The sequence below is a fragment of the Aedes albopictus genome, chromosome 2 (assembly GCF_035046485.1).
Source record: "Aedes albopictus strain Foshan chromosome 2, AalbF5, whole genome shotgun sequence".
NCBI lineage: Eukaryota > Metazoa > Arthropoda > Insecta > Diptera > Culicidae > Aedes > Aedes albopictus.
In genome coordinates this window covers 465,909,226-465,921,411 of record NC_085137.1, presented here as the reverse complement: position 1 = coordinate 465,921,411, position 12,186 = coordinate 465,909,226, and the positions used below count along the sequence as shown (strand labels likewise).

The 12,186-nt window shown below is 40.4% G+C and overlaps 1 protein-coding gene across 1 annotated transcript in view; it reads right to left on the bottom strand.

Annotated features, from left to right (window-relative positions):
* The window catches only part of LOC109412780 (heparan sulfate 2-O-sulfotransferase pipe), an 848,881-nt gene extending 838,134 nt beyond the window's left edge, over positions 1-10,747 (bottom strand). The window contains exon 1 of the mRNA XM_062853998.1: positions 10,023-10,747. The gene's annotated coding sequence lies outside the window, so the exon portion shown is untranslated. The remainder of the gene's footprint in view (positions 1-10,022) is intronic.
* Positions 10,748-12,186: the final 1,439 nt, after the last annotated feature.

The window sequence follows — 12,186 nt, the reverse complement described above, 5'->3', positions numbered from 1 at the left end:
ATGCGAGAGCAGTCATAGCAAATTTTTACTATCTTTTTTTTTTCTATTTAACTCAACGCATCACTATGAAATTTATTTTTTTTATCTGTATTAACGAGATTTTTAGCCCTAGGCTAGTTCATCTGGGGACCCACGCTTTACTTCCCTTCCGAAGGAAGAACTCACATTTTGCGAGTTTGTCGGGAGTGGGATTCGATCCCAGGTCCTCGGCGTGATAGTCAAGTATTCTAACCATCACACCAGGTCCGCTCCCACTATGAAATTGAATAAAGGGGTTTTAACTAATTCTCGTCATACTAAGCACCAACTAATAGTTATCGAGGTTATATTTGCACCTCACCCAATGCATCATCGCCAGTTTGATTTTAATAACTAACTCATAAAATTGCTTTCATATCATGTAAAAACAAATCGTTAAACACCTACCATTTCTATAAAATAATATGATTGAATAATTGGCTTCTTTAGTGGTGTTGGGATAATTCCAAATTCTGAATCTGCATGTCAAACTGAGCCGAAATCCAAATTTTCATCAATTTTGGTGCCCAGGAACCTGTTTAAAATCAATTCGAAGTTTGTATGGGAGCGATTTGTCCAATCACCCCTCGTCGCATTTTGTACTGGGTGGAGCTGTCAGGCAGTTGCCTAGCTGTCAAAAGGTGGTTTCATAAAATCTCTTCGAAATTGATTTTAGAAATCAAAATAAACTTCTAAAAATCTGAAAAAAATCATGGTGGCGTAGAAAAAGGTGCTCTTTCATATAAATTAAAAAAAAAAATCAATACATTTATCAAAATTTAAAAACCAAATTGTCCCTCGAATTCTATTTCCATCTAGTCCACGTCTATTTCCGACGACCGACACAATATAGCGCATTTAGTTCACCACTGGACTATCGCACTAGTTTTCACGAGTGCGAAAACGCTAATAAAAGTGCGCGATTGCATCAAATCAACTCGGTGTCTTCAGAGCACTTGTTCATCATAGATTGAAGAAATAGTGCGCCGAAGACATCAACCTGATTTGATGCAATCGCGCACTTTTATTTACGTTTTCGCACTTATGAAGTCGCAGTTCGCAGTCCAGTGGTGAACTAAATGCGGTATATAAAGTATCAAAAATTGTGATTTGATTGTAGGTGTTTGATTCTTCGTGATCAAAGTCACAAATCATGTGTTCTAAGTACCATTGAGCAGGAAACTTTCAAATTGAGATGGGTGTAGTTTTAGTATAACGACAAAAATGTGTCAGTTTATATTAATGACCATTCGATCAAAAAACGCCACTACGGGGTATCGAAGAAATCTTTCTCTTTATTTACAACCTCCACTTTCGCTCCTGAATTTCTATCGCTATCGGCTTTTGATGACATTGACGATGGAGCTCCACATTGGAGATCAAATTGTGAGGCCACCATGCACGAATTATATACCGCAGGCATCTATTGATGAAAACCTGCAGCCGTTGAATGTTCTCCACTGATACACACCATGTTTCACTGGCGTACATCAGCACAGATTTCACGTTCGAGTCTAAAATTCGGATTTTGGTGCGTCGACTGATCTGGTTGTTTTTCCTTATATTTCTTAAACTCGCAAAAGCAGCCCTCGCCTTCTTGATCCGTGCATCTATGTCGATCTTGGTGCGGCCATCGGCCGCCATTTGGCTTTCAAGATATTGGAAGCTTTCAACATTCTCCACTGATTGCCCAGCTACCGTAAAGCTGGAAGGGTTGACCGTGTTTACATCCAACGATTTGGTCTTGTTGACGTTGATGGTAAGACATGCCGCTGAGGAGCGATTGGCAAGATCATCGAGCTTGCTCTGCTTATCAGAGCGCCGTTGAAATAGGAGAGCAACGTCGTCAGCTGATTTGAAGTCTTGTAGGTGCTCCATGGTAATGGGTTGCCACAGTAATGCACGATTTGGTTCACGATCAATCGCACCTACCAGGATCTCGTCGATTACGATGAGGAACAGTAGCGGTGATAGTATACATCATTGTCTCACTCCAGCAACGACCCGGGACGGGATCGGACAAAACACCGTTCTGCAGCACTCTGCACAAAAATGCCCTGTACTGTGCTTCAATGAGGCCGATGATTTTCTCAGAGAGACCCTTACGCCATGCTTCCCACTCCCACAGGTTTCCGTGATTGAGACGGTCGAAAGCTTTTTCGTAATCAATAAACACCAGGTAGACAGACTCTTGGAATTCATTGATTTGCTCCAGGATGATACGGAGCGTGACAATATGGTCCACACAGGATCGTCCGGCACGGAATACTGCTTGCTGCCGTCGGGGAGTTGCGTCAATCATCATCTCCTGTATCCGGTTAAGGATTATTTTGCAGAGAACTTTGAGAACAATACACAGTAACATGATGCACCTCCAATTATCGCATACAGTCAGGTGACCGTTTTTGGGTACCTTTACTAAGACACCTTGCATCCAGTCGCCCGGATATGTCGTGGTTTCCCAAATACTGCAGAATAGTTGATGTAGCAGTTGTGCAGATACTACGGTGTCAGCTTTGAGCATCTCAGCTAATATGCGATCGACCCCTGGGGCCCTGTTCTATTTTATGCTACGGATGGCTGTTTCTATCTCCTGCACTGATGGAGCTTCGGTGTTGACACGGGTAATGCGTCGAAACCTTGGCGGATCTTGTGAGGTGTTGATGACGACACTTGAAAAAGGTTTCCAAAGTGCTCGAACCAGCGTTTCAACTGGTCAGCCGGGTCGGCCAGTAACTGTCCAGGCGTGTCTTTAACGGGCATCGTAGCATTCATCTTAGTCCCACTAAGGCGACGTGAACCATCCTAGAGGAGACGGATATCGCCGGTGTTTGCGGATTTCTCGCTTTCGTCGGCTGGCTAGGGAGTCCGTCCACGCGCTTTTGTACCGCCTACATGAGCGTTTCTCTTCTTTCTCGAGAGCCGAATAGCGCTGACGGGCTACGGCTTGGCTCCGCGTGTTTTTGCTCGCTCTATCGCGGCTTTGGCATTCCTTCGATTCTCTATCTTCCTCCAGGTATCATCTGTGATCCACTGCTTTCTCTGGATTCGTAGCTCACCCAAATTATTCTCGCCAGTGGCGATGAAGGCGTTCTTGATAGCGCTCCATTGATCTTCTACGCTTCCACTTGCTGGAATATCCGCAGCATGATTTTGGAATTTTCGGCTCTCAGTCTAATAAATTTCGGTGATTACTCTTCTATCATCGCCGACGTTTCGGCCCGGCTATTGGACCATCTTGAAGGCTCGATACACAAATCAACAGGTCACACAAATTTTGCAAACGTTCAAACAGTTGGGTTGTAAAGGGTCACGCCGTCTGGTACACTTTTGGGCCATTCGTTCCGGTTTGGTTTGGGGATTCCCTAGCTGGTGTACGTCATCCAAAATGTCTTTCCAAAACCTGTAGGCCCCCTTAAACCCCCTCAATGATTCCTGGAACGCTCCTGAAGCAATCAGGAAACCTAAAATATGACGCTGAAACCTGCTGAAAATTATGTGAAACATCCTGAAATGGCTCCGAAAACCACTGAAATCACTTCGGACCATCTGTAACGTACATGAGGTCATCTGAAACTTTCAAAAAAAGCTGCTATAACGTCTCGGAAAACCACTGAAAATCCTCCTTCCGACATGCCCCTGAAAACCTCCTGAACTCCCCTCGGATCTCTGCGAAAACGCCCCTGTAATGTCCTGAAACTTGCTGTAAATCCTTCGTTGAGGAAAAACTTCGTATAGTACCACCAAAACCCCTTCAAACTCCTTCGACACCCATGTGACGGACCTGAGAACCTCCGAAACTCCCAACAACGCTCCTGTAACGCCACCGGCACCCTCTGAAAATCCTGTAAGACTTCCCGAAATTCCGCCAAAATGCCTTCGTAACGCCACTGGAACTTGCTGAAAATCCTCTCTAAAACTTCCTTAAATACCATCGAAAACCCCCTGAAACGTACATAAGACCTTCTGAAATCTTCGATAACGCCCCTGAGCCCCATGCAACGCCTGAAACCTCATTCACTCTTCTTAAAGTTCTTTGAAACCTTGAGATCCATTTAAGTAACAAACAAGAATCCACTTAGGCAAAATCTCTATTTAGGCAGTCCTGACTGAATACCTAAATGGAGCATTGGGTGTAGAGTTAGGGTGAGGCCGATTTTAAAAAATCTCTCCGGGATATGATCTCTCTTCTCTGACCTACTGATCGAAATAAGTGAGCTGTCCTAAAATGAGCGATTTCGGTTGATTTTTAGGGGTGACGCAACCTGATGGCTTAAACCCTTAGTGGAATTTATGCTAAAGCAAACAATGAAAAAACATTTCAAATTTAATTTTCAAACATAACTTGACTAGATTAAATCGGTGATTCTAGAACGCGGTGGGCCAAATTTGACCTCAAAATTGCGATATCTCTAATAGTTTTCGAGATATTTGAAAAAAAAAAATGTCATATTGTAGTATTTCTACACCAAGTATTACGATGTTCGGAGACACACTATATTGGTTTTCTATGGAATGACCGGTATATAATAAAACTCTTGTAAACATTTATGATGAATTTCATGAGCTCAAGAGTTCAAGAGCATCAAGAGTTATAGTAAAATAATGAAACTTTGGGATAATTCCCATGATTTTTTTTTTACATCAACATTTTTTGAGAAAAATCTTTGCCGAAACCGCAGTTCTTTTTTTTTGAAACAAGGTTTCGAGGGTTTCGAAAATTATTTGAGTGATTTTTTTAACTCATTCATTTAAATTTTTCAAATGAAATAATCATTTCATACGTTCTGACATGTAATTTTGTCTTAGAAGTTTTTTCACAATAAACATTATTTTTAATTTTCTTATTACAAAAAAAATTTTTAGCGAAAGTTGCCACGAGATTTCCGCCAAAAACAGCTTGAATACTCTCTAATAATTCCACTGTAATTGTTCCAGAAAGTCCTACAATCTATTCTCGAAAAGAAAATTACTTGTACATTTCACGAATGTTGCAGAAAATTGTTCAAATTCAAAGCTAATCAGATATTTTAGAAGGAATCACAATAACAGTTTTCTAACTGTTTCTTCTGAAATCCCACTTGAATGGGATTTTTTTTATTATCGTACAAATTGGGCCAAATAGGCATTCAGATTTTCATGAAGTTTTTTCCACAGGCAGGACTCATGGATATATGAACCAAAGAAGTTGAGAAAAAATCAGGGTCACTTATTTTTCCGGAAAACTCAGGTGGAATTTTTTGTTTTCCCTTGACACTACTTACTTCTAAAAATCATAACTCAAGAACGAAGCATCGTAGAAACAAAGTTTTTTTTAGAAAATGTATGTTCCACAAAATTTTCCACAGTTGAAAAAATTCGTAAAGAAAATCCGGAAAAACTATGCCCGAACTCAAAAATATTTTTGGAAGATTATTTTATAAGCTACAATCGCTGAAATTTTTGAAACGCACTTTTTCTTAGTTTTTTGAGTTATGGCCAATTTTGTTAAAAAAGGGTCCAAATGTGCCATAAAAGCCTTTTCTTTGAAAAATCATAACTCAAGAATGAAGCATCGTAGAAACAAAGTTTTTCAATGAAAATGAAAGCAAATTTTTACTGAGCTAAGGTCAACTTTGTGAAAATAACCATGTAAGCCTATATTATATGGTTATTTTTCACAAAATTTGCCACAACTCAGGAACGAAAATTAAGTGCATTCCAAAAATTTCAGCGTCCAAAGCTTATGAAATAACCTTCCAAAAATATTTTTTTTGAAAATTTTCCGCGGGTTTGGACATAGTTTTTCCGGTTTTTCATTATTAATTTTCTCTACGGTGGAAAATTTTGTGGAAAAAATGTTCCACTTCATATTTTTTTTAATTGCTGAGATAATTTGCTTTCATCTTCATTGAAAAAAACCTTTGTTTCTACGATGCTTCGTTCTTGAGTTATGATTTTTCAAAGAAAAGGCTTTTATGGCACATTGAGACATTTTTTTTAACAAAATTGGCCATAACTCAAAAACGAAAAATAAAGTGCATTCCAAAAATATTAGCGATTGAAGCTTATAAAATAACCTTCCAAAAATGTTGTTTTCGAAAATTTTACACGAGTTCTTACGGCTTTTCTTTGCGAATTTTCTCAAGTGTGGGAAATTTTGTGGAAAACTTTGTCCATTTCTTTTTTTTATTCCTGAGATAATATGCTTTCATTTTCTAAAAAAAAAAAAATATTTCTACGATGCTTCACTCTTGAGTTCTTCTTCTTCTTCTTCTTCTTCTTCTTCTTCTTCTTCTTCTTCTTTATGGCTCTACGTCCCCGCTGGGACTTGGCCGGCCTCGCTTCAACTTAGTGTTCTTTGAGCACTTCCGCAGTTATTAATTGAAGGGCTTTCTTTGCCTGCCATTGCATGGATTTGTACATTGTGAGGCAAGGACAATGATACACTATGCCCAGGGAGTCGAGAAAATTTTCCCGACCGGAACGGGAATCGAACCCGCCGTCTCCGGATTGGCGATTCATAGCCTTAACCACTAGGCTAACTGGAGACCCCTCACTCTTGAGTTATGATTTTTCAAAGTTACTGGTGTCAGGGGAAAACAAAAAATCCAACTGAGTTTTCCGGGAGCAGAGAGTAAAAAATTCTAAGATTGAAAGTGAAGATTGACATTCTCATTTTTTCATTCGTGTTTGGCCACATTTATTGTCAGCTGAATGCCTCTCTTTTTCATGCAATTCTTTGTCACGAATATTTTTTCGCACGTCGTAAAATGTCCAATTTCTGTTTACAGACGCACAATCCGACTTAATGGACAAATAGATAACATAATTAATATTCTAATTCACTTCTATACATAAGTTTTGAGGTGTTTGGAAGTATAATCGGGAGTTACGGTCTAGTTATATTCCTCACTGAAAATTGTCAGTGACAGAAAAATGAATGAATAAGTGAGAAAATTCATTCACCAAAATGATTTTTATTTTGATCCCGCAGTTGAGAATTTTCAAAATTCACGTTGAATTTCACTCATTGAAAATAAAAGTTTTTAACACTGTTCATGAGTCCTGCCTGTGGAAAAAACTTCATGAAAATCTGAGTCCCTTCGGCCTAAACCCGTACAGTAATAAAAAAAAATCCCCAATGCTTTCTTCAAAACCTTTTCTAAGTTATTGGATTAAAAAAAAAATAAAGAATTAAAAAATATAAACACAAATATTTTCGTTGGACCGCCACCATTTTTCAGGAAGCTTCTTAATATTGCTCAATTATGATTTTTCTAGAAAACTTTCACAATCGATATACACAGAAATTATTTCAGATCAAATTTATCGTTAATTCCAGTGAGTAAGATATTTCCTGGAACAGATAAATTTCCGAAAAAAAATACATCTGTTGCAGGAAATATCTTACTCACTTGAATTTTACAGAAAGCAAAGACAGATTAAAATTCCTAAAAGGAGTTTTCTTGAGGTATTTGTTGTAGATAAATCCTTTAATATTTCTTCAATCCATCTGGAAATTCCTTCAATTCCGAGAACTTTTAGTATATTCAATATGATTTTATTTATTTGATGAACAAATTGAGATTGATGATGATTATTAACCTGGGCTTGTTAGGGGAATATCTGTAAATAAAAGAAAATCGGGTTAAGTACGGTTCCTTTGAATTCCACTAAGAATTTGCATCCTTTGACAGATACGTATTTCGACCTCAACTGTAAGGTCGTCTTCAGTGTCGAGTCAAGTACAAGACACTGAAGACGACCTTACAGTTGAGGTCGAAATACGTATCTGTCAAAGGATGCAAATTCTTAGTGGAATTCAAAGGAACCGTACTTAACCCGATTTTCTTTTATTTAAATTGAGATTTGAATTATGAAAAAAAAAACACGTGCTCCGGTGGGAGTTGAACCCACGACTCCCATTACGCTGGACGGACGCTTCTTTCCTCAAAAAAAAAAAAAAATGACTTGGTTGAAAACTTGTTCGGGATCTTCGCCAAAGATTTTCTTAAAATTTTACAGGAAATACTATTGACTATTAGGGTAGACCTAGACATTCCATCAAGAACGCATCATGAATTTTCGTTCCAATTTCTTTAACACTTAGTATTAGAATTTCCGCTAAAAACAGCTTTACAGAATGACATTGCTCCATGAAGTTTAGTCAATTGATTTAAATTGCAGCCATAAAAAACATGCTTGTTGGAGAGATTGTACCAGAGATTCCGCAAGAGATTCTCTTTGGAATTTTCGCAAAATCAACTAGTGGATAGCGATTGCACTACATATTTGACTAGAAATTTCCCGAAGATTTTGGCTATAAACTCTAATAGAAATTTATGAAAGGATCCTGGTATGATTTTCGATTAAATCTATAGAATCGGATGCCACGTTTTCACCCCTAAAGATGGTTTTTACTTAATGTCATTTGTTAAATAATCGCTTTCAAACTAAAATTTCAATCTTGTACCGACTTTTCGAACCTATTAGGCAAAATACCCTCTTCGAATAAGTGTAATCAGTTTTGCACCTTTTGGTTCCACCCTCTTTTGCATATCCCTTTCGTGACGAACCAGCACAATTGTGCTGTTGAGCGGTAACAGTTTTGCATATTTTTTTCATCTGTTTAGACTTTGTTTCATTGATGTAAACTGTTTCTATAATTCAGCCATTACTTATACTTGTTTGTGTGTAAACAAACTTTTGTTTACGTTGCCTGTGAGATTTACTACAACAAGGTAAACAAAAAGTGGACAAAAACCGTAAAACATGAAAAAGTTTTATCTGTCGCAAATTTTTTATTTCCGATTTATCTAGGTAGTCAAAGTTAGAAACCGAAAGATAAAGAGCAATTCTTTCAAATGAGGTAAAATAATTGTTGTTTTGTTGGGAAATCTGGGAGTTCTGGAGAGTCAAAGTTGAGCCATTTGTATGGAGATTTTACTTTTTTTGTGCTCCGTCACGAAAGGGATATCCTTTGACAGAGACGCGTATTTCGACGTGTTTTGGTAGTGTTTTTACTTATTACGGTGCGCGTTCTGAAGAGTTATAAATTAAAACTAGTAGGGTATGAGTACCCTTCTTCAGCCTATGTCCCTATGTTCATCCTATTCCAAAATAGACGATTTCAGCACCGATTGTTTCCGTTCTTTTTGTTAGTATGCATGCTCACTACTATCAGTAAGTCGGCTCCAGACGCACGTTCTCACCACTGCTCACTACTAACAAAAAATACATAAAGAAAAACCAAAACAAATAGCGCTTATTATATTTATATTCGATAGGACGAAAACGGGAGCACTTTGCTCTAGATCTAGATGGATTCCTTTTCCCTATAACTAGATTGTTTTATGTTTACTTCGAAACACTTATTTGCACTGCACTGCGCTATCGTTATTCCTTCATTGTTCTTCTTACCATTATTAACCCTAAAAGGGATACCTGGGGTCCATTTGGACCCCAGGCGCCTTTCAGAGCTCGTCTTTGATGGAACACACTCAGCGAGGTGACGAAACTGAGGCCATGAAGGTATCCCTTTTAGGGTTAACATAACGTCTTTACTGCGACAAACCCAGTAAGCTTCTCAGCTTAGTGTTCTATGAGTACTTCCACGGTTATTAACCCTAATGTGGCGACAGGGTACCCGGGTACCCAGCGCCCATTTAAAAAGCACGGTGTAGGAAAAAAGCAAAATGTTTGTCGAACACATAACGGTTAACTGAGAGCTTCTGCTGCCAATGACCATTTTCGGTAAAGATTAAATAAATAAACAACAATGACCATTTTGCATGTGTCTATAGGGCAGGCAGAATGATAGTCTATGCTCAAGGAAATGAGCGAAATTTTTATTACGAAAATTTCCTAGATCGATTTGGAATCGAACCCATAACTCTCAGCATAGTACTTCTGAATACCCGCGCTGATTCCACCTTTGTTATTTGGGCCCTATTATTTCAATATTTTTTTATTATTTAAACAACTTGCTACTGCATTTTCACACAACTAGAGCAACTTCTCACCTTTTAAATCGAACTGTTTTGTTTTCCGCAATCACAACTTTTGGACCACTTCAATGTTCTTCTTACATTGATTTCGACCAAGTTACGAGACGCAAATCAGTTGATTTTCCAATGGATATCCTTCGTTTTCGTTATGATCTTTCACTTTTTAAAAGCACGTTAAGACTTCTTATCTAATATCACTCTCACAGAATGTCGCCAAATTTTTGAAGCTTTTTCTGCCACACCATCAATTTGCGAATGCGATCTCTTCCGTTCTTCCCAGATAGATTAACACACCGAAATGGAAATAGAATCTCAACACCACTAGATCAATCTTCTAAGCTTCTTCCGACGGACGGGTCTGCAGAAACCACCGAACCGAAACAGTTGTCTTCCTGTGCTTATCTATACCGACACGCCACGCGCTCTCTCGCACTCGCGAACCTTAATCCATCTAACGCCGAAAACGAACTGAAAATCCACCACGATCTCGATCAACCAACTCGTAACGGACAGACAGACAGAAATCACGCGCGCGCGCCCGCGTTCTCGATCGCAACTATAAGAGGAGAAAAGTAAACCCCAAGAGCCAAGAGCCAAGAGCGCCAAGCCAACTAATGGCACTAACGTTCGCGACTTAACTAAAACTGTTTACGGTAATTTCGAGTTTTTTGGTCCGGTCTGTCTGTAAACATGCGCCTCGCGTTCGCCGCCACCGACGTCGCTCATTCGCTTGTTCGTTCGTTCGCTCGCTCGCTACACCGGCACCGTGCCGATTCCGATCCATGGATCCAATTCGAACGCGGACCGAGCGAGCGCCGCCCCGCCAGCCGAGATTCGCTTGCATTGCACGTCGTCGTCGGAGACTCCGGCTCAGCAGCGCTCAGCTCAGCTGATTCCGTTTGTTCGGATCCGGGTTGGTGGGTGAGCCGTGAGCGAGGGCCGCGCTGCACAACGTGATCGTCGATCAAGCTGGAAGCGCGAGAGATTCTTTAATTTGGTTCTACCTCAACCAGTGATAATCGATAAGCAAAATTTCACCAAATTTCAATTCCACTCGCAACTGAACCGTCAGTCAACATTGTGTTGGGACAAATTCAATTATTTTGATTTGTGTACATATTTGAAACGACAATACAAACCCACTATGCAAACAATCGCAGCGATCCCGCTGTTTTGCTGTCGCCTGCACACCTTTCTTCGTCGTCGTCGCGCCGGTCTCTTGTTGTTGGTTGAGCCACGACGGACGGTTGTTGCATGCGTTGCTTCGCGAGCGGGAGAGTAAGGGTTCCGGCCCTTCTTTCATACAGGTGAGCAGCCACCCCCTTTTCTACCTCATCAACGCAACGACTGAGCTACCGCACAAAGGAAAACCTACACTCCTGAAATGGCCAAAGCCAAAAGCTATGTTAAAGTTTATTATGTTTTATCTGTATTGAAGAGATTTTTAGCGCTAGGCTAGTTCATATAGCTTTACTTCCCTTCCAAAGGAAGAACTCATAGGTGGGAGCCTAGGATTCTTTCCTAAGCGAACCATATCTACACATCAGTGTGGACTTACCACCTTTGGCACCGGGAGGTGACCGAGCACCGGCACATACGAACTGCTCAAGCGGAGTAAGCCTAGGCGTGGCGGGGGACCAGCAGTGGGCTCTGCTGGTCCTCTTCAGAAATTCCACACATCCGGAAGCAACTCTGTTCAAGCGATATGGCACCTCTTCCAAAGTGTCACAGCCCAGTTAGAAGTGCCTCGGGCACATCAGGAACGATGCCAGTAAGTGATTATGGTATACTGGTCATGCTTAGTAATTGGTAAATGAGATGGTACACGCTAAGGTAACTATGCACAAGTGAGCTGATGGCGACGGCATTCTATCCTCTTAGTAAGGTCGGGTGACACTGACGTGAAACGGCGGATAGGCTAACGTCGACGCTGTCTTCCGCCCCATAAAACCGTGGCATGGCCTTAAAGTACGTTCCTGATCTGTGCCCAGCTTAGACAACTATCTGGGTGGAAGTAGGTTCAGATGAACACTCCTGATTAGCGCTGATCCGGTTCTGAGCTCAGTCCCCATAAGGGCCTGGGCCAACCCTCGGGTGGGCTCCCTGCTTGCATAGATAACCACCAGGATCCTTGGCGACTACTTCATTTACAGTGAGGGATAGCGGCTCTAAGGGGGGG